At 42.9% G+C, this 20,077-nt stretch overlaps 1 pseudogene across 1 annotated transcript in view; it reads right to left on the reverse strand.

The window, feature by feature from the left end:
• Positions 1-20,077, reverse strand: part of LOC144672036 (uncharacterized) — a 1,123,005-nt pseudogene that overhangs the window by 59,560 nt on the left and 1,043,368 nt on the right. The gene's annotated exons all lie outside the window — the stretch shown is intronic.

The raw sequence follows: 20,077 nt of genomic DNA on the forward strand, positions 1-20,077 counted from the left end.
AATCCTTACATTTATACCGTGTGGGATCACCATGGGGATAGTTATGTTGCAACATCGTTTTTGTTAAATTAAATGAACAATTAGACTCAGAGATATTTAAATCCCTGTTGTGAAAACAACAGATGTGCTCAGATTTATTTGCAATCTCCAAAAGACTAGACAAGTCTGATCGCATTAATAACTAATAAAATTAGATGCTGTATTCTATCAGCCATGGTGCTGTCCACTCAAGGAACATCAGCCCCAGCTCTAGGTCGGACGTTGTTTCAGTGATGCCCTTCACCCAAGTTTGACCATTCAGTAATTAAATCTCATATGCAAAAGTCCCTCTCTCAGGGAAGTTCTACTGCATTTGCAAATGTTTCTGCCTTCTTGAAATTTGGAAATTTCTTTTAAGTGTGATATTTGTGACTATAGATTTCTGCATTCAATTCATTATGTACCTGAAAACCATTCTTCATTGAAAACTTTCTCCCCCCACACCTTATTCTAACGTGATAACTTAAACTAATGCAACAGGTCAACCTATTACGCTGTTTCAATTTTTTTCAAACAATAAGCACACACCAAACAACACAGTTGCTCCAAACAATATAGTTCATCATACAAATACAGAACCAATAAACAATGCAGACCCACCACCCGACGCAACCCTCCAACCATTGCAGGACCCTCAAAATGATACTGATGCTCCAACATGTACAGGCCCTCCAACAGTAATGGACCCTGTGAAGGCATAGACACTCAGGCAGCTTCAAACATTCCGTGTGCAAAACCATTTCAATATAACAGAACAATTGAAACAAGTTGTCACCCAAAACGAATGGAGGCCTCAGATGAGCCCTGAAATTAAACCAGGCCCTCACACTAAAATGGCAGCTCAACATGTCAGGAGACATAATGGGAGAGTTAAGGTCTCCTGGTTAATGCTGGAAGGTTCATTTGTCATGCTGAGTTTCCGCATTTCCTCCACTGTTTACATGGTATGAGTTAGGGGCAGGAGGCGGCCAGATGGCCCCTCGGGCTTGTTTTGCATTGCTGTAGGATCACGGCTAATCTTGCACTTCACATCAATTTTCCAAGCAATCTTTAGAAAACCAGTTTCCCTTAGCATCCAATTACCTTTGGAACTCATTTTTGAATCTGCTACTGGCTGAGCGTCCATAGATCTCAGGGTTAGAGAAATCCAAAGATTGACAACCCTCCGCGTTTTTCACTCATTTAAGGAATGTGGGATTCGAAGACTCGGCCAGCATTTATTGCCCATCCGTAACTGCGCTTGAGAAGGCCCTGGTGAGCTGTATTCTTGAACCACCGAAGTCCATGTGATGTTTGGAGGCCCACAGCGCTGTTGGAGAGGGAGTTCCAGGATTTTAACCGAGCGACAGTGAGGAAACGGAGATATGTTTGCAAATCAGGATGGTGAATAACTTATATGGCAACTTGCAGTTTGGGGCTTTTGCATATCTCAGCTGCCCTTGTTCTTCTAGATGGTTGTATTGGTGTTTCAGGTGACTGCTGTTTAAGGATACCTGGCAAGTACCGGCGGTGCATCATGTACATGGTACATGAAGCTGCTACTATGTGTCGGTGGTGGAGGTAGTGAATGTTTGTATTTTGTGTGCCAATCAAGCTTCTTGTATAAAAGAAAGAGCTGAAAAAACTCATCAGGGCTCACATCATCCGTAGAGAGAAAGACATAGTTTTTTTGAATGTTGTTGAAGTTGAACTCATCCATACAAGTGGACCCTATTTCCTCAAACTCCTGGCTCGTGCCTTATGGATGATGGATAGTCTTGGGTACTGAGGAGGTATTTACTAGCCGCAGGGTTCATAATATCTGACCTGCTCTTGTAGCCACATTACTTAAATGGTTATTTCAGCTCATTTTCTGGTCTATGGAAACCCCCAGGATGTTGATAGTGGTGGATTCAGAAAAATTAATACCAGTGACTGCCAAGAGGCGATGCTTGATGTCTCTGTTGTTTGAGAAGCTCACTTCCAGGTATATGTGTGGCATGAACGTTAACTGCCACTTTTCACACCAATCTTCAATATAGTCCAGTCCTTGTTGCATTTGGACATGGAATTCCTTCACAACACAGTCTGAAATTGCGACCCCTTATTCAGAGATCGTCACCTGTCACCCACAAATAATGAAGATAGGTTGCAAACATAATATGGTCTGATCCTTGCCAACTGCACCTCTCCTTGCCTGAACCATTACCTCATACGTCCTCATTCCCATTTCCCATTGCCCCAACCCAATGACTATTCATCTCCCTAATGCCCCCTCCCATATCCCTCACCAAACTTCTCCCCCATTCCTCCTCCACGTTTCTCTTTGCCAGTTCCACATTCCCCCACCTCATTCCTCCTACCTAATGGCCCAAACCCCATCCCCTCTCATAATATAATATCGTCAATCCACATTCCCCAATCCCACTATTTTCGACTCTCAACTTCGCCATGTCTATCCTCATTCGCCCTTTATCATCAAACTCCATCTTCATTGCACCATGCGCCGAAGCCCACCTTCCACTTCACAATTTTCTTTCCCATTCCACCATACCCGCTGTACATTGACCTCCCTGAAATCTTTCTACATCCCACCTTCTGATTTCTCCACTTCCCATTCCTTATCCAACGTCTCCTTCCTCCTCCCCTTTCCACCCTTACCCTATCACTTAAACATTCACCCTTTTCTCATCCCATTCCCATTTCACCCTCCCAACCCCACATCCCCTCAGACTCAAACATTCACCTTCTGCATTCCCCTTTCTCACTCAGGTTCTCTATGAACTTATTTAAAAACCCACAATCACATCATTACTCGTTCATTAACTAATTTACATTCGCCTCTTTTAATTGTGAAAAGCAGCCGCAACCTCTTGTACTCCAATTAAAACGCCGCCAGCTTCTCACACACTTCGCCATCGGTAAAATTATTCAGTGCTGGAAACTACCGTTGCAGATCTAATGTGTGTCCTCTCTAATTATAATATTCTTCCTGAAAGGCGCTGACAATTGATTTACACTGCACTTGAGCTGTCGTTGAACTGGTGTTTTGTAGAATAACATCAGAGAATGATGGAATGATTAGGCACATCTGGAGGCTTCTGTGAGGAGACAGAGTTACATTCTCATGAATACGCCCTCTCATCAGAATAGGTAGACGATAGGTTGCCTCCTGAAGCACGCGCATAGAAATTGTCCTGCTGCCTCCGTCTTTCTCTGTATTTCAAATATTCGAGCAATGTCGAGTATAATTTGATAATTTACAGTTGTTCCGCTTTTCGGGAATGTAATTGCTCCCTCAAAATGTCAAACATGCACAGGACTGCAACAGTCACATTATGTCCGTACACACAGCACACGCACCACTGTCCAAAGGCCACTCCCTACCCACCCCACAGCCTACCGCACACGCTAAAGAAGTGGACAGATATTGGGGCTCTTCTATTTTGTTTTTGATGGCATTGTGGTTTGGTTGTTGCCATGTCACTGTGAATAGTTCAGTCCCTGCCTGGGACCGGCAACATAACCCAAAAGTTTCCTAGCTTCTCTTTCTATCCCTCTCGGTCATTCATCATCTCCCCTTCCACCAGACTCATGGGCTGCGATTTACAAATCAAAACCATTAACTGCGTGGAAAAATCATACAGTCTGCATCACTCCTTCAACCCCTACTCCCCACTATGCCTGCCTTGCCTAAAAATGTTTAATTTTGTCAGCTATAACGTGTAGCAACAAAGCGTGAGAACAGCTTTTATACATCTATTTTGACTAAAACTTCCATCATCTTGCACGTCTTTAGGAAATCTGCCCGTAAGGCAAAACGACACCAGTTTATCCAAACTAACTGTATAGTTAACGTGCTAAACCCCTGGCAATTAATCGACAAGCATGTGTTACAACCTTAAAGTATCCTCTCTTAGTCGATTCATGTCCTCGAGAAAATCAGAATAATCAGCCATAACTTCAATAACTGCTTCGACACCGCCCCCCAAACGTGCGCATCACTCTTTTCTGAATGCAGCTACAAAGCATTCATTTGGAATCATGCCCACTTCTATGCCTCCATATGTAGGTTCAATTTTTGTTTGCGAGCACCTTTTCATTTGTTATGCTTTTGCCAGTGATGAATTAATTAAGAACCCCTGGGTTTCTCAAACTTTAACTTGGTGATATTTCTTAATGTTTCATCTTTGATTTCCTAATTTTCTTAGTAATTCCACCCCTACACTTCCTCCACCTCTCGGCGCTTTCCACTGTATTGGCACATTAGTATCTCACATATTCATATTTGCTTTATCTTTTTCATTTGTAGACCTTGTATGTTCCTGCACATTCAAGGAGCTCTGTATTTTTGGGAACATGTTGGTTTCGACTGCTCAGTAATTCTGATCTCACAGTGATTTACATTCAAGTGCTGTTGTCAGTCCACGTTTACTCAAGCACCTCTCATTTTATGCAAAATTACCCTCTCCCAAATTGAGAATCATTGCTTCCAGTCTTTTGAAATTTTCCACAACTCCTCAAATAAACATAATGACTCAACAATGCTCTCTCACTGAAACAACATCCACCTGTCAGCTTCCTTTCTTGAAACGGAGCACAGAATTGTCCCACCTCAGGTTCGCCTTGGCATAGTTTTAGAAAAAAAAATGAAGTAATCCCCTCCCGTCCATTTGAAACGTTCACTCATTCTCATTCGTGGTCTCGTATTTAAGTGTTAGGGCAACAGACCCCGAAGTGCATGAGGGGGGAATCTTGTTTTATGTAGTGAGTGGTAGTGGCCTGGACCTCACTGCAGAGATGGCGGTGAATGCAGAGATGATGACAATCAGAGAGTTTGAACTCGTCCCGTGTTCTCGGCCGAATGATCATCAGTTGCTTAACCAATGACCTTCCTTCCATCATAAGGCCGTAAGTAGAGATTATCGCTGCATCCGGCACAATGTTCAGCAATATTCGCAACTCCTCAGCTATTGACGCATTCCATTTCCAGAAGCTGCAAGACCTGAAAAAATTAAGGCTATGGCTGGCAAGTGGCAAGTAACATTCACGCCAATCAAGTTCAGGCAATGACCAACTTTAACTGGAGAGTGCAACCATCGTGCCATCACTTTCAAACGCATTATCAACGCTGAATCCACCTTTATTGACATTCTGGGTATACCATTGACGAAAAAGTGAACTACACCAGACAAATAAATACCGTGGCTACAAGAGCAGGTCAGTGGCTAGGAATCCAGTGGCGAGAAACCAAACCCATGGCTCCACAAAATCTGTTCAGCATTCAAAATTTACAAGTCATTATTATCGTGGAATACTCTCCACTTGCCTGGATGGGTACAGCTCCAAAATACGCAAGAAACTTGACACCATACAGGACAATGCAACCTGACTGATTGGCACCCTCTCAACAAACAATCACTCCCTCCATCGCCAATGCACAGTGGTTCCAGTGTATACCACCTACAAGAAGCACCGTAGGAAGTCATCAAGGTTCCTTAGGCAGCACTTTACAAAGCCACTACAACTTCTTTCTAAAAAACAGAAGTGCAGCAGAAACATGGGAACACGACCTCCTGAATGTACTCTCCAAGCCAGCCACTTCCCTGACTTGCGATAGTATCGTTTTTCCTTCAATATCACTGTGTCTAAATCCAGGAACTCCTCCATAACAGCACTGTGAATGTATCTACTTTTCGAATCATGCCTCTCAAGACGGAACTTGAACACATAAGATTTACGTTTCAGAAGAATTGTCGCTGAACTATGATGTGGATAAAAATAATGCTAATTTTATTGCATATGAGTTGGTTCCTGAGAAGTACAGGCAGACATTTGGGAAAATGAGAAAACAGCTTTTGCAAAATTATAATGAGTTTGAAAGAGTGAAACAAAGCCATTTTGATCGGTGGTTAAGGGCATTAAAGATAGAGACAATAAATGCAGCTCTCAGATAAGGATTTTGAAGAATTTAAAGTTGAACCCCTTCGATATTGAGAACTCAGGCATTGAAACAGAAGTTCGAAACGGTAGGACAATTAGCAGAGATAGCTGATGATTATTGTCCATATAGCAAAACATTTTTTCTTCACCATTTTTAAATCAGAAAAGGATAGGAAGTGAAATGTGAAAGCAAGGTGGGTAGTCAGGGGAGAGAAAGATTGAGTGGCAATTCCCTCAAAATTTTGTTCAAGAACAAAATTGAAGGTGCTGATGATAGAAGTGGCATTCGAAAATAGAAGATGTTTAATACGTGATAAAGAGGGGCACATGAAGCTATGATGCTGGATATTGCAGTGGAAATCTGTTGGAATTACAGGGATGCAAAAAAGGTGGAAGTAAGAGTTATGTGGGGTCTAAGGTTCCAGCACAGAAAAAAGAGAAAACAATGGTTCGTGTACATGCAAAACAGAGATAACCGGTGATAGGCAATGAAGTGGGACTGTGGTCACAATTCTCCCGATGGAATCCTGAAGACCAGGTGTAGAAATGTTTAAGGTTTGTTGAGTGAATGGAAATACTTTGCATGTGTAAAGGGTGGAGTAGGTAAAGATGTTAAAATTTACGGGACAGAGGGGATGGTCAATCCTTAATATTGTGGGATAGTGAGATTTGTTACTAAAATTGGGTATTGCAGGAACAGGTGGTGTTTATGGAGATGTTGAATCTATTCCCTTGTGGAAGGTGAATTTAAAGGTTTAGTGGGAAACAGGCGAATTGTCTGTTAGATTCAGGGAAAGAAATGTTCATTGCAGGGGTTCAACTTATTTTGTGTAATGATATAGCTGAATCACAAATTTGGGCGGTGCAACTGGCAGCTGAAACGCCCGTAGAAATGCTTCAGACAGAGTTTCCTGGATTATTTTGAGAGTGTGTGGCGACGAGATCAAAGGCCCATAAATTGAAAATGTGGAAGAGGAACCTCAAAGTCCGAGAGAAAGCTTTGAAGTCCAATAAGCTGGCACATTATTTCATAACATTGCTCAGGAGGAAGGAACTGATTTCAATTCAGCTGATAAGATGAACTCAAGACAGTTGGCAGAACTGCAGAACAGCAAAAGACATGCAAATAAAACAAAGTTGCGGTCTTATCATGTTTCAGAAAATTAAGAACGGAGGGAGGTTCATCAGACTGTTATCGCATTTGATAGAGAAATAAAGTCCTGAGGGTAGCTCATGGAATTAAAATGGGAGGACATTTAGTGAGCAGGAAGACACAGGTGAAGTTACATAAATATTTATATTTTGTGGCCTGGATTGCATAAGGATGAAGCCATGTTCTGTAGATTGTATCACAAATGTCAGGTGCAGTGGCAACCACAAGCAGTGGTTAAGCCGACACATTTAATTCCTGTTCCATCATTTGATGGACCAGTTATAGGGTCATGTTTTGTTGTGTAGGACTCTCCCTCAGACCCTTGTTTGGCAAGTTGTTTACCAGAACTCACATTAACAGCGAAATTCCCTTCCTCAGTGATAGTCTCCGTCGCCGACTTACCCCACGTGAATTCCAATTAAATTTTTGTCTCTTATCTCATGTTTCGAATCCAGCAAGAATTACAGTTAACCCCGGGACATTTAATGCTCCCTGGACTGCTGTTCTTTCCCCATCCCAAAATACACACTCAGTGTCATGCTCCGCTATATGTAGACACGCGAACTCACCCTCCAACAGCACCTTATATCAAACCTTTCCTTGTCCTCAGCTTCATTTTATTATTCTTCTCATCCAACGCCTTAGCAAGAAATTCTGTGCCTTCCTTTCAGGTGGTAAGGATCGCCAGCACCAACATCTCATTGATAACAGCGCCCATCCAGGATCCTTCCTTTCTTCGCTTTCCTCGAACCACACACTCTCTTCTAATCCCAGCCCTTGCCATTAATTCACTATACCATCTGAACTTCCTGTCTGAGATGCTGAACTTTCAGTACTCATCAAGGGACTCAGCAACATAGCCTTATGCCCACAACTCAATGATTTCTGAGGGCACGACACTGATGCCTTCTTCTGTCGCCTTCGTCTCAGTGCTCACTACTTTGGAAGGAGTCCTCCCCCTATTCCACCGATGCTTTCACCTACCTCCAGTATTCTACCTACAACTGGACCCTCCGCTCTGGCACCAAACCTGCTCTTGATTCTTTTATTGGCAAATGTCCGCGTTACACCAGTCATCTCAATTTCACTGCTGCTCTCAACCACGCCAACGAGTCTCCTTCTGAACTTGCAGCCCTCCGTTCTCTCAGGTCCAGTCATGATATTTTTTTAATCAAATATGCTGACAAGCGTGGTGCTGTTGTTGTCTGGCCTACTGACGTATACCTCGCAGAGGCTGCGCGCCAAATCCCAGGCATTTCCTCTTATCTCCCACGGGACGACGACCCCATACCAAACATCGAAACATTGTTTCCAGGATTGCCATTGACCTCACTTCCACTGGAGACCTTCCCCCAACATGTTACAACCTAATTGCCTTCTAATCCCCGAAATCCCGCTTCTTTTTCTCCCCAAAATCTGGAAGCAGGACTGTCCCAGTAAATCAAACGTGTCAGCCTGTACCTCTCGCACAAAAATCATTTCTTCCTACCTTGATTCCGTTCTCCCTCCCCTTGCCCAATCTGTCACCAAATACATCCGTGATTCTCTGAGGTTCTACGTCATTTTAGCAATTTCCATTCCCCTGGCCCCAACCCCTCCTCTTCACTCGCTCTACACCTATGTCCCAAAACAGGATTCTCTGAGGGCTCTTTGCTTCTTCCTTGAACAGAGGCCCGAAAGATCCCCATCCACAGCCAAAGTCATCCGTCTGGCTGAACTTGTATACTCACTGATTTGTTTTTGTTTAAACTTGTCTCACTTCATCGAAATAAAATATGTGCCTAGGGTACCCACATGGGCCCTAGCTTTGCCTGTCTCTAAATAGGGTAGTTCAACATTCCTTGTTCCAGCCCTACTAAGGCCCCCTCCGACACTATTTCTTTTGGTACTTTGAGAAATGTTTTGATGCTGCTTAATGCTCTCTTCTGCATCTGGAAAAAAAATACATTTTTGCTTCCAATTTGCACCCCTCCATCAACCTCACAAGGTCCACCTCTGACATTTCCCTTCCCTTCCTTCACCCTTCTGCCTCACGTTTTCGTGATTGATTGCCCAACAATTATTCACTACAAGCCGACCCAACCTCACAGCGACCTGTACTACAGCTTCTAACATCCTGAATCCTTTACAGTCTCCATCCCAGTATCTCAGTTATGTGTTATTCCAAATATAATAACGCCCTCTTCCACCCAGAATCCCTGGAGTGGCTTCCATCCTGTGGTCCAGGCCAGCCATACTGACGACAGTTTGCCTTAGGGAGTGGTGAAGTTCCAAATTCCCTCCTATTGATAGGGTTACAGTGAGCCTCATATTTGTTGCTGAATGGTAAAGGCGAGTCGAACTGTCGCGGAAGAGATTTTTGTTGAAAACTTGGCTGAAGATCGCTGACCTTGCCTCAAAGAGTAAGGTGGCAGACGCATCTCTGTACTATTTCCCCCAGCGACATATACCATATACCAAGCTTGGTGCCTGTGCTAGCGAGCAACAAGGTCAATGACAGCAACAAGCCTTAAAGTCAGGGTGCCTGCAATCGCCTTGCAATTGAAGTGAACAATGACGTAGCTGAGAAAGGGCCAGACCATGAAGGGGATATTTCCACCATTGAGATGATAGTGGTGGCTCTACTGCGGCAGAAAAAGTTAACAGGACATTATAAAGGAGAAGTTTAAGGTTTATTTGGCACAAATGATGAGGGAACAAAGGCGGCTGCTGTTCCCACAATCCCTCGCGGCTAGGCAAGCCTATCGCAGTGACATGAGTCGCGCTGCACTCTGGCGGATCCCTCTGCACATGCACAGTTCTGCCACCTGCTTGACCCGCAGCTGCTGTATATTTATTTTTATATATTATTCACCTTCTCGCCGTTCAAACTTTCAGTCCCTGCCGGATTCTGAGGTGTCGCTTCACCCTTTCGCCATTCGGTTTAAAATAAACGGAAGGAGCTGGCTTAGACGTCACCCAACATGCCAGATATCCGTTGTCGGAGTTCGAAAAAGTGCAGCGGCTGGGCCACAGTTTCGGTTTGTGTGTATGTGTGTGTGTGTGGTTTTCTATGGGTGGGCGTGTGGGTGGGCGGGCGGGGGACGCGGGAATAGTTAACTGAAGGCTCTTAAGGAGCATTGCGAGAAGAGGTACTGAGGAGAGTTGTAACAGCCCCAGGTGGCAGGAAGGCAAACAGCAGCAGGCACCGTCTGCCCTCCCAACGCCTCATTCAGTTGGTAGATACAATGGGATCATGTTCAAAATGTACACTTCAGCTTATAAACTCACCACCAACAAGAACCATTCACTCATCAGTGTAAATTTTCATTCCATCGCCACTCTTTCTTTCAACTTTCACATCAAATGTGCTCTGACCGACTTTAATGCTTTGAATGTTAAACTGAAAGCTAATCATATGTCAAATTTAATAGCTGTGATGTTGTCAGATAGCAGTCAAATCATCAATTGCATTTGGAATTTCTGCTATGGCGATCAATTTGTGGGATCTACCTTCAGAGTAAAACCCGCAAATGCTTTCAACTTTATTTGCGTTTTTGCACGTAATGGATTCCTTGTTTGAGAGCAGTGAGATTCAAATTACAAAGCATTACCACATTTGGATCAGGTGAACATACGAATTTGGAATGGTAGTCGAAGAATACTGACCACTAGAGCCTTCTACACCATTGAAACGACCATGGCTGATCTGAATGTGGCCTCAAATCCACATTCCCAACAATCCCCAATAACCTTTGACTCCCGTGCTACTCAAGAACCTTTCTAACTCTGCCGTAAAATATCTATTCACCATGCCTCCACTGCATTCTGGATTCCTAACAATTACGACCCTCTAAGAGAGAAGAAAAATCTGTTCAGTTGACTCTATAATGGGAGGCAACTTATTTTTAAACCGTGTCCCCTAAAACTAGTTTCACCGAATGTGGAAACATTCAGCATCTATCCTAACAAGTCCCCTCGGGATCTTATATGTTTCAATACGAGTACCTCTCAATGATTACAGCGGGCAATTAGGAACGTTAATAGAACGTCATCATTTATTTTGCAGGGGATTGATTACAAAAGTAGGGAGGTTATACTTCAATTGTACACGTCATTGTTGAGACCACATAGGAAGTATGGTGTACGGTGCTTGTCTCCTCATTCAAAGAAATATGTCAATGCGTTAGCAATATGTCAGAGAAGGTTCAAAACACTAGTGCCAGCAATGGGTTTATGATGAAATGCTGGAGAGGATAGGCTTTTATCTACTGGCATTTGGAAGAGCAAGAAGCGACTTAATTGTAACTATTATGATCCAGTGAATTCTTGATAGGTTGGATGTGGAGAGGGTGTTTCCTCTTGTGGAAGAATCTCGAATTAGGGGTCACTGAAAAATAATAAGTGGTCGCTCATTAAAGATAAGGGCACGGATTTGTTTTTCTCTTAATGAGTTCTGAGTCTTTGGGACACGCTTCACTAAAGGGAGGTGGAAGCAGAGTCATTGAATATGCTTGAGGCAGAGCTAGATAGTGTTTTGAGTAGCAATGGAGTGAAAGGTTATCGGGGTGGTGTGGGGTGAAGGCGGGTAAACAGGAATGTAGGGTTGAAGGTAAATTCAGATCAGCCATGGTCTTAGTGAATGGCAGAGCAGGCTCGAGGGAACTTGTGGCGTAGTCTTGCCCCTAATTCGTATGTTCGTACAGTGGAGCAGTTGGTAAACGGGGGACGTAGATTGAAGATAATTCTACAGAGTTCGGGGATGAGAGTGGGAGGTGGCAATTTTGACAGTGAGCTATTATAATCTTAAATGTGCTGCCTTAAAGGATGTTTGAAACAAATTCAGTCATAGCTTTCAGCAGGAATTGGAGAAATACTTGTTTGTTTCAAGCACTGTTCAAAAGGGAGACGACAGAGGGAGGGAATTGATTGGACCATCGATGCAAAGACGTTGCAGAACCATCATAGTCCAAATGTACTTGATTTCAGGACATAGTGGGGGTGTGAAGGAAATTGTCAAATGATGATGTCAGTCTCTCTGCGTCATATAAAATAAGAAGGATAGAGATCGCTGCCAAATACAATCCCCACCAACTCATATTCAACTTTGGGAAAAGTGACCACATGCTTAAAATCATGTTGCTGAGATATTTATCCGGACGAGAAATCTGTTGTCGTTCCGTCGAATGTTTGTTCATATGTAGTTCAGCATCGCCAGATTAAAGGGAAAAATAAGCACAGAATAGTGACGGATTCATCAGTGAGCAGGTGTAGCCTGAATTACAAGTCATATTTTACAGAATTAAACAGGAAATGTCACATGACTTCAAGAACCAAATGGAAGTCTAGAATATAGAGGATTAACATATACCAAACACGCACATCCCTCCCGCCCCAAATAATTGACTGGGGATGATTGGGATAAGTAACTGTTTGCACAAAAAAAAGTGCAATCTATTCAATCACGAGGTTGAATAGATTTTGCATGTCGTGAGGGTGAAATGTGTGGGAGCTTTGTCTCTACATCCCACAATTTCATGTTTCTAGCTCACGAGGAGACAGGCGCTTCGCCGGAGTGACACGCGAGCTGAGTGAGGAGCGTAGTAGGTTCACATGTTAAGTAAAAAAAAAGTGAAGTACTGATCAGACATTTTTAAGTATTAAGTAGAGATTAACTGGAAAAATTGCTGTGGTGGCCGTTATCTGCCAATCGTCCGAAAGTAGTTGGTTCAAGTTGCGTTAATTACTCGTTGGATTTTCGACTGGCTAGTCACTATTCAAAGGATTTATGGAAGAGTCAGCATTTCCAAACTGCACGGTCTGAAAGCAGATTCATGCGGAGTCGAAAAGGAAACTCTGTTTCTCCCACCACGGATGCAGCCACGGCTGCTGAGTTTCTTTTTTACAGCTATTTCTAAGGTTATCTCAGAATTCCAGCAGCCACAGTGCCCTGCTTTAATCGTGCAGAAAGAGATAGGAAACTACACCAGAGTGAGCCGGGGAAAGAGTGAGCAGCGAATTAAGATCATGTGGGGAAGATATGTGGTGTAGATAGGAATTATACTACGTTAATTAGGTGAGTAATTAAATAAGTTACTAGATAACATAAGTAAAATTGGCAGTACAGGTGTTATGTAGCAGAGGTGAAACGTGAGATCTTTTGGATGCCAATGCGATCTATGGCAAGCACTTCTGCAGAATGTGTAAACAAATAAAGGAATTCCAAGTCAAACTTCATGTTATTGAAGTCGAACTGCAGACACTGTGCAAAATAAGGGCGGGCCGGGTGTTGGGGGGAGGGATTGAGGTTGGCGTGGGGATTACCTGGGCATTTGATACCAGAAGACGCTCATGCATTTTAGAATGGGGAAATCTGTTTTTGGTCAGCATTGATGTGCAGGAGGATGCGACCGTCAGTGAGGCAGGAAATCGGACCAAGCTGTCTGTAATGGAGGAACTTCAGGCTTTACAATTAGCAATTAAGTTTCGTGTGGCCGAAAGCATGGTCTGAATGGTGAATGAGCATGCTGGCCATGGGGCCAAGTTGCAGGAATCTTTAAATGGAGTCGGTGTGGGATGGCAGTGGGGGTGTAGCAAACAAGAATTAAGTGATAGTGCGGGATATTAAAGTGATGGGTCTGGCACTATTCTCTGCCGTAGCGAGAGTCCAGCGGGCTATGATGCTTGCCAGTGCCAGGGTTCGGGACATCTGCACATGGCAGCAGAGAAACTTGCAGTGGGAGGGGGAAGATCCATTTATTCGTGTTGCATGCTGATGCCAACGATATAGGGTGGACAAAGAAAGAGTTTCTGCATAGTTGATGTGGTCAGATCGGTTTGAAATTAAGAAGCAGAACATGAGAAATAATAATCGCTAGATTATTACCTGAGCCACGTGCAAATCGGCTTAGGCCACATAAGGTTTGAGAGATGAATGCGTGGCTCAAAGACTGGGCTGGGAGATGTGGGTTCCGTTTTGTTGGGCGATAGCACCAGCACAAGGGAAAGTGGGGGCTCTATTTTTTGGACGGTCCACACCTGAACCATGGTGCGACGAGTGGTCTTGCAAATCTCATATCTGGGAATGTCGAGCGAGATTTAAAATCGACAAAGGGAGCGATCGATCAGGCATCTGTTGATGTGATAAATCGAAGGGAAGATCGAAGGCAGGAGGCCATGAAATTTATAAGGGCAACCAGGGTCAGGAATATCAGTAAGCAGTTGGAGAAATACAACCTCACAATACACCACTAACTAGACCAGTTGTTTCAAAGAAAACAAAAAATACACATTTGAAGGCTGCATATATAAATGCATGTAACATTCATAACAAAACAATTGATTGGTAGCGCACTTTGCAGTAAATAAATTTGATCGGGTAGCCATTTTGAAGATGTGGCTGCAGGGTTGTGCCCTGAATATTGAGTGGAATAATACAATTAGGGAGAATAAGAAGCAAGTTAAAGGTGGAGGGGTAGCACTGTTGATCAAGGGAATCATGTATGGATTAGATAGACATTACCTAGTTTCAGGAGGTCAGGATATACCATTGCTTTGGGTGGAGAAGAGGAATAGTCCGGGGAAAGGAGTTACTGTTAGGAGTGGCCACAGGCCCGCTAACAGTAACCATAGGTCAAACAATATATCAATTAAAGTTGGGTGCTTGTGATAAATGGTCAGCAATAATCATGAATGATTATAACCTACATATAAACAGTAAAAATCAGGTTAGCACTAGTAGCCTACAATGCTTTCCAAATGGTTTCTTAAATCACAGGTTCTGGAACCAACCAACGCTTAGGTTATGTTTTATATCCATTTTCAAACGTAGCAGAGAGGGACTAAGACAACGATTTTAAACATAAATAAGGACATCTATTTGGCCTTGAAATTTGAGCTAGCTGAAGTTAACTGTAATGCTGGCCTGGGGAATATATTAATAGTGAGGCAGTGGCAGACGTTTAACAGAATATGTCAGAATACTCAATATAAATATATTCCTTAGATGAGAGAAAGAAACAAATCCAAGGGGTTGACCCAACATCCGGGGTTAATTAGAGTAATTAAAAATAACTCCAAACTTAAGGAAAAGAGTATATAACTGCACATAGACGAAAGACAGTTCAGGAGAATGGTCAGAATATGTAGAACGACAGAGAACGTTGAAAAGGTTAATCAGGCTAAATAAATGAGAGCATGAGATGAAGGTTGTTAGACATGTAAAATGGAAAGCAATATTTTCTACAGATAGTTTAATAATGAAAATTGTTATTAAAGTGAGTGTTGTTCCTCGAGAGAGTGACAATGGAAAGTTAATATTAGGCAATAAGCAAATGCCAGATGGAGTAAGCATTTTTTTTCCTGGTTATTCTCTAAAGGTTAGCAGAAACAATCATATAATAAGTGTAAGTCAGGGGTTGGAAGGGAAAGTGGAATTCGCTGAAAATATAATCACAGGGGAAGCGGAACTGACCAAATCGATGGAGCTGCGTGTGGACAAGATACTGTGTCCTGATGGACTTCATTCTAGATTCTTATAAGAATTGGCTAACGAGGCAGTAGATGAGTTGCTGCTAATTTTACAGGGACACTTTGATTTTGGGAACGATACGTCAGGCCAAAAAGCCACAAATATCACCCCTTCATCCAGGACGGGAGGGGGCGGGGGTGGTGGGGGGTTGGAGGTGGTGGTTTGGTGGGGGGTGGGGGGGGGTCATAAAACTAGAAGTATAGGTCAGCTAGCTTGAATACTGTCATGGGTAGGTTTTAACATCAATCATTAATGCTGCTATTACTGGGTATTTGGTGAAACTCAAGGTGATCTGGAAGAGCCAGCATGAAGTTTGAAAGGGAAATGATGTTTAACATACCTGCTGGAATTCTTTGAGGCGGTTCCATGAGCTGTGGATAAAGGGGTGTTTATATTTCCAGGAGGCACTTCATAAAGTGCCACAGCAATGGTCTTTGCATATAATAAAAGTTCATGGTGTCGGGGGTAACGTATACGTATGGATGGAAAATTAGTTTGCTGGTGGAAAACAGAGAGTATGCATAAACGTGTCTTCTTCTGATTGGCAACATGTGTCGAGTGTAGTCCCGCAGGGGTCAGTGCTGGGGACCTAACTTTTTAAAATTTACATCAATGTCTTAGATACGTGGAATGCAGGAATGATAGCTTAATTTGCAGATGACACAAATACATGTGGAAGAGTATGTGGTGAAGAGGACATAATTAGGTTGCAGATGGAGTTGGTATATTGAGTATATGGGCAATGATATGGCAGATGGAATATAATAGTGCAATATGCGAATTTGTTCAGGTTGGAAGGAAGAATAAAGAAGTAACAGGGTATTATTTAAACGTAGACCGGCTGCAGAATTCAGTGCTGCAGGGAGATCGAGTTGGTCGAGTGCAAGAGTCATATAACGTAGTATGCCGGTACAGCAAGTAATTGAGAAGGCTACTGGAATGTTATGCTTTATTACGAAAGCAATGAACATAAAAATAAGAAAGCAAAGCTTCAGCTATAGAGGGCACTGGTGAGTACACATTTCGAATATTGTGTGCAGTTTGAGACTCCTTTTTAACGGAAGGACGTAAACGCGTTTGAGACTTCAGCGGAGGTTTACTCGATTGGTAACTGGAATGAGCGGGTGTTCTTATGACGAAAGTTTAGACAGAGTGGCTTGTTTTCACTAGAATTCAGAAGAGTGAAGAATGACCTGGTTGAATTATATCAGATGCTGAAGGGTCCTGAAAAGCTGGACGAGGAAAATACTTTTCCACTTTTGCCTGAGCCCAGAATTGGGAGTATTGTTTAAAAACAAGAGGTAGCCCTTTTATAACGGATTAAGATAAATTATTTTTCCAAGAGAGCTGTACGTCTTTGGAACTCTCTGCCTCAGAGAGTTGGGTTTATTGAAAATCTATTTCTTTAAGGCGGTGATGCAGAGTAGGTTGTTACGCCATGGAATCAACAGTTTTGGTGGTAGTTGGAAATGTGGAATTAATAAATAAAAGATCAGCCGTGATCTTTATGAATGTCGGAGTAGGAACGAGCTGTGGAACAATCTACTTCTGCTCTATAGCATATGTTCATACGCTTCATTTTGTTTAGAGGAAGTCAAAGAACTTATGAGCTCCTGTTGGGATACTGCAATTCTTAGATCTGCTTCATTCTGAATGAAGTCCCTGTGGGAACCATCCGTTAGAGCGAAGGTTTGACAATTTGTGTTGGCAGCTTCATCATTCATCAATCTGAAAGGACAGATACTTGAATTAGTAAATCCGAGGAATGGATATGTCCCTCCTACTCATTTCCTTGCCATTAAAACGTCTGTGAATGGTGAGGGCAAAAATGCTCCATCCACTTTCACGGGCGTGCAGGAGAGAGCTGGGGGCGGGTGGCTGAACCAGTTTCAGTTCATCTGCTGCTCAATCCACAGGCATGTTGTTGCCACCTGCAGGCTTCACTGTTCCGTCGTCCTGTCTACCATTTTCTATCATCTGGAAACTTTCCTCATTTTTCGATGGATCATACTTATCACAGTGTGAGCAGATAACTCAGCTGTTGTCCAAGGTCAGTAGATCTGATGAATCATAAAAAGGGATGGAAACATGTGTCTAGTTGACATTAAAAAACAATCACGAGCCAACCACACAGAAACCAATGGAAGCTCCCGGCACCGAAGGTAAGAGAGGGCCGCACGAGCGTGTTCTGCCTCTGGGCATTCTCACTGTTCCTGTCTCCAATAACAGTTGCAGTGGCCCACGCCCCAGTCAGAAGCATGGTCGAAACTGGGGGAATCCCGCATGACATCGTTCAAATCTTAAACAGGAATACGATTCCAAATTCTGCTTGCTGCCATATTGTCAGTTCCATATTTCCTCTGTGCTCCTGATAAATAATTACCGATTCTTCCACATTCATATCAATCCTGTTGTAGATGACTCCCTGCCAACTAAATTGTCCCCTGAGCCATTAATCGCTTTGCAAATTCTCGGTTCCTCTCTCATGCTCTGCGGTATAAGATTATCCCTATTTTCATCATTGCTTCTGCTGCACCATCAGTACATATTTTCCAAGAAACTGCAGCCAGGGTATCTCACATCCCAGCAGTTAATCTTATGAGCACTATTCCTGCCTTCGCAACACGCCTGATAATCTTTACTTCTCACTACTACGCACATGAACCTAGTTCAATCTAACATTTGCCTCTCCTGCCTGATGGTCACTGTGTTTATTGCACTTCAATATGTCCTGGGATGTTTCTCTGTGTTCATCAACCGTTTTGTTAATGTAACTGCTCATGGTTGCATTCTCCAGACATGTCACTGCAGGGCAAATGTCCCTTGATACTCCGCACTGTAAGGAATCAGTGTGTGTGGCATGAGTCGCTCGCCTCCTCATCACAATGCGAGGTATGCTTGAAAGATACCGAACAGAGGAAGAGAGGAACCACAACGCATGATTAATAATGCACATACGTAATTTAAATGCTGGAGGCTTCTAAGATTGGATCATCTGTGCTTGGACATCATTCGACTTGTGTCTTAGGTTAGATTTTCAATTTTATATATATATATATATAGCTATTAAGCGCATTTGATTCAGTAGCTTTAACGATAGATTGATCTTTTATTTCTTCCTCACTATTTATATGCTTGAATCTCAATCACAACCTCAGTTGCTGCCAAATCCAGCTCCTGCCCATGGAAACTGCAACTGGTGAATGGTAACGAAGGGCAAAAACATACCTCTAGCTGACGTCATAGGCGAGGCAGGAGCCAATCGTACCTTTGCAATCCCCGCCCACTCTGGGCAAGAGAGAGTACCATGACCAGGTCCTGATGTTCGTCACTCTCCCTGCACTGGAGGGCAACTTGCTGCATCAGAAACATCTTGCTATATAATTTTATCCAATCACATCTCACTTTTCACTAATCTCCAGGGGGAGCAGAGCCTCCAAATGATGTACTTTATTCATCCTCTTTATTGGCTGTTTTTGTACTTCAGTTCCTGTTACTTGTTTACCGTCACTTGCCAATCGACCTCACATACCTAACAAGAACAACTTAGCCAGTCAGCCACAAACAGAAATGTTAAATGTTTATTTGAAGTATATATCTCTTGCATCTTCCACACTACCGTAGATTTACATTCAGGGAATGCAGGAAATTGGAAGTACAAGTTCCAATCTTCAAAGAGGAGCAGATATTAAAGCATTGAAAATAGAAAAAAAGAGAACATTGAAACCTGCAAACAAGGAACAGTAGTTGGTATTCACCCACTCGAGCATGCTAGGCCATTTAATTAGATCATGGATGATCTAAAACTAACCTGAAATCTGCGCCCCACCTATCGCCGATAAACTATGCCCCACCCCACCCCCAATTCTTACCAAGAATGTTACTGCTTCTGTGTTAAATGTATTCAACGGCTCTGCTTCCACTACCTTTTCAAAAAAAGAGTTCAAAGAATCACGACGCTCTCTGTGAAGAAAACGAAACATCTGTTTTAAATGAGCGAAACTGTATATTTAAGTAGTGACCCGTAGTTCTTGGTTCTCTCACAAGAGGAAACATCTGTCCACAACCTCCCTGTCAAGCAGCCCAGGGTCTTATATATTTCAATCAAGGCGCCTCTCGATCTTCTAAACTCCATCGGATACAAGTCTAGACTGTCCAATATTTCCTCATAGGACAACCAACCCATACCACGTACTAGTTTGGCAAAGCTGCTCTTAACTGCCTCCGACGCATTTACATCCAATACCTGTGGATGGCATGGCACATAAAGATTGTCTATGAAATTGTATATTAAATATGAAACACAAGAAAATCATTATATACAATGGAAGCCGATAGGATGCGATCCCCAAATGCAGCTATAAGGATCTTGAGGCTGGTACAAAGCCTTCCGAGATTTGCCCTTGTGATTGGCATGTTTACTGCTCCTATGCTTAACATTGTGAGGGGGCCTA

This window comes from Cetorhinus maximus, chromosome 35, assembly GCF_964194155.1.
Source record: "Cetorhinus maximus chromosome 35, sCetMax3.hap1.1, whole genome shotgun sequence".
Taxonomy (NCBI): domain Eukaryota; kingdom Metazoa; phylum Chordata; class Chondrichthyes; order Lamniformes; family Cetorhinidae; genus Cetorhinus; species Cetorhinus maximus.